The sequence below is a fragment of the Capsicum annuum genome, chromosome 6 (assembly GCF_002878395.1).
Source record: "Capsicum annuum cultivar UCD-10X-F1 chromosome 6, UCD10Xv1.1, whole genome shotgun sequence".
Taxonomy (NCBI): Eukaryota; Viridiplantae; Streptophyta; class Magnoliopsida; order Solanales; family Solanaceae; genus Capsicum; species Capsicum annuum.
In genome coordinates, this window is record NC_061116.1 from 177,199,068 (window position 1) to 177,202,684 (window position 3,617).

A 3,617-nucleotide genomic window follows, 5' to 3' on the forward strand; every position below is an offset into this window, starting at 1 on the left:
CACACTAACTTTCAAGCAACAAATAAATACTAAAAGCATTTATGATTTAACATTATCCAAAGTTAAATAAAAAATTAAAAATACAGAATAGGACTTGAAATTTCGGAGAGTCAAATGGAAAATTGAAATTGCTGCTTGTAATTCTAGTTTTCACTTTTGGTATTGTGGGACCAACTGAGTTGGTGGCAATTAAATATTATTATATTAAATAAATGAAAAAAAAGACATTCATCAAAAATCGAACCCGCAACGTCGGGGCCTAAAGAATGCTAGCATATGAGTTCAAAACCAGTACACCTAAACATTTTTTGTTACTACATATACAATTTTTTTAAAAAAGTTACCCAGTGCACGTGCACCCTCAGCTAACCATGTGGATCCGCCTCCGAAGACTAGGGTAGGCATGGTATGGTATATATCAAATATCAGATCGAAATCAAAAAATTTTATATCGCGATATGCATGTTATAGTATTTGGTATGATATTTGACAGGAATTTTAAATTATTTTAATATTTAATAGGGTATTTGATATTTATACAATAAATACCAAATATCATATACCGCACCAAAGTTTTTTAATAACATATAAAACTCATATGTATATATATATATATTATATTTAAGATTATTAAATATATTTATATATGATCCATTAACTAATTGAACACAAAAGTAACTTTTACTCAGAAAAAAAAATTTGAAAAATTTATTATTTAAGAATACTATGCTTTAAGTTTAGTACTGTTGTTTAGAATATATATCTCAAACTATTCAATCGTAATTGAAATGTTTAATTTTGTGTAACTAATTAATTAAAATAGTTGTTAGCCTAACATGACTGACGTTTTTAAAATTTAAAGTTATAATTTTTTATATAAATATATGTAATTAGAAATTAAATAAACTATGAGTACCAAATTATCATATCGTAAAATATCAAAATCGAATTTAAAAATATCGAATAATACCGAACTAATTTGAAATGGTAATGATATTGTTCTTTTAGATACCAAAAATCAAAGTTATACATGTCCACCCCTAGTTAAGACAGGTTGGACGGATTACATTGTGGGTTACGGATTTTTAATTTAAAATTTAGATGATTTGTTCTAATTTGGGCATTTTCGTAGGACTGGGTTATAAGTAAAAAATTGATGACGATAGGATAAATATAGTCGGATAGTATAACATAAAGGATAAAGCTAGACAATAAAATGATTAAGAAATACAAAAAATATAAATATAATATATTATCTCACAGCTGTTTCGTTGAATAAATAAAACAGGATTCAGTGTATTCATAAGGGAAAAATTACATTAGCTTATTCAAAATAAATAAAATTATCATGGAAAAAGTACAGAAATTTTAAAATTATTTATAAAAAATACGTCATTAAAGAATGACCAATGATTATATTTTTAAAAATAATAATCATGAAAACTACCTTGACAAAATTGAGTTAAATTTTGCAAACAAAACAAAATTTGATAAACAATTACCCAAGATGGATCGACTATGATGGGCTAATCTTTAATTGATTTCCATACAACTATCAAGTGTTTTTAATTCATTCCCAGAGAGAGGTGTCAATAACCTAACATTGAAGCTGGCACAGAAACTTGTAAGTTGTTACAACAGATAACAAAGAGAAATTGATGACGTACCAAGAAATCCATAATCCAACTGATGCAAATTGCAACTGGAGGAGAATTAGGAAAGGGAAAAATGATTAGAAGCCAGCGGTATGGACGGAATCGGCAAGATCTCATTTCTTATATTTCCAACAAATATAAATATGATATCTTCCCGCCCCGCCCACACCACAAGCTTCCCAAATCCCTCCTCCCTTTCCCCTTCCTACAAATACTTCCTTTGCTTTTATCTATGGGCGAAATCGATAAGAGATTTTTGTTTTCTTTCAAAAAAAATAAAGGAAATCAGATTCAAATGAAAAAACATTGAAGAAAAATAATGTAAAGGGTAAATGAGTCATCAGAAACCAAAGTTAATCCCCAGAAGCTTTAGGCTGTGGTACGGTCCGCATCATGGTTTGATCTTTGTGAAAAAGATCCCATCACGTGACTCCTCCTATGAATTACTTTTTTTTCATGAAAAAAGGGATCTTTTGAAATTCACAATTCAAATAAATAGTAATAAAATTGAAAGCATGTATAAGAGCTCAGAGGTAAAATGGGTATGAGAAACTTGTCATCGATCAAAAATTAAATTTGTCAGAGTGGTGCATGACTTTCTTCAGATCTCATCACAGCTCTTAAGAATGTAAGAATTTGTAAAGGAAAAAATAAAACCCTATGTGAGTGTGTGTGTGTTGGGGCGCGGGGGGAGGCGGCGGGCAAGGAGGAGGAAGATAGAGAGTTGGAGAGGTAGGAATATGTATGTGGCTGCTACACTCTATAAGACTAGAAAGCGGAAACCCTACTATGTGAGATTACCTTCTTATTTACCTCAATTCACAATATTACAATCTTGGATGGTACTTGTTTTATTTTTATTTTTTTTTTGATAATTTACTGCTTATTTTATTTAATTACACTTTAATCCTCATTTTTATTAAGATTAAGATATTTGGATTCACATAGATATTTAAATAATTAAAATATTATTTTTATATCTGAATACTAAATGAGGGGATTGATACTGTTTTAAAACATTTGAATATACATAATTTATTTATTTTTAAATATAATTTTTTTAAAAAAAATATTAAAAAAAGTTAATTTAGTAAAATAAAAAATAATTTGATTAAAAAAATAAACAATCATGTTCACTAGGGATGATGGACATGATTTATGATGGAAATCATAGTGATTAGTAACTACAACAGTAATAGTTATAGTGGGGAAGTTGATTGATATTAGTAGATAGTTGGTGAGATTTGTAGTGATGGTTGACAATTATTGGCGATAGTTGACGATTATCGATGCTAGCCATGTTAGATGTGATGATAATAGTGGCGGTGATGGTGGAGTCGATAGCATATAAGCTGGTCTTATCTACTAACTTGTTTGGGGTTCATCCCGTATTTCACATAGCCATGCTTAAACAATGCCACGGAGATGAAAATTTCATTATTCAATCGGACTCTAAATTATTTGACAGAGAGCTCTATTACAAAGAAGAGCCAATTGGCATATTGAATAGAGATATGAGAAAATTGAGAATGAAAGTCATTCCTTCCGTGAAAGCTCAATGGAGGAATCATCCGATTAAGAAAGTAACTTGAGAGACAGAGACAGATATGACAAGTGGCACCCGCATTTGTTCATAAACTCAGGTAATTTCTCTTGCTTTAATATGTCTTTGTGGACTGATTGTCATTTGGGGATGAACAAATAATAAATTGATCTCTAATGTAATGATTCAGTTCATCATTATGCTTAAGTAAGGAGTAAGGTCTTCACTAATTATTTTCTTAGACATTTTTTGAGAAATTCAGTTGGCCATGAAGCATATTATAAGAGTGTGATAGCCTTTACTAATGTGAGCATTAGTAGGGGGTATTGACTTGAATTTAGATAGAGGATATGTTTCAAAAGTCGTAGCAAACTTTCGGTATGTAAAATGAATCAATAGAACTTCGATTATAGAGTTTA

The 3,617-nt window shown here is 29.7% G+C and overlaps 1 non-coding gene across 1 annotated transcript; it reads right to left on the reverse strand.

Annotated features, from left to right (window-relative positions):
- Positions 1–2,178: 2,178 nt before the first annotated feature.
- On the reverse strand, positions 2,179–2,275 carry LOC124899913. Its single transcript, XR_007057473.1, has one exon. It is a non-coding gene; the product is annotated as a small nucleolar RNA Z221/R21b (small nucleolar RNA).
- Between the last annotated feature and the right edge of the window lie 1,342 nt (positions 2,276–3,617).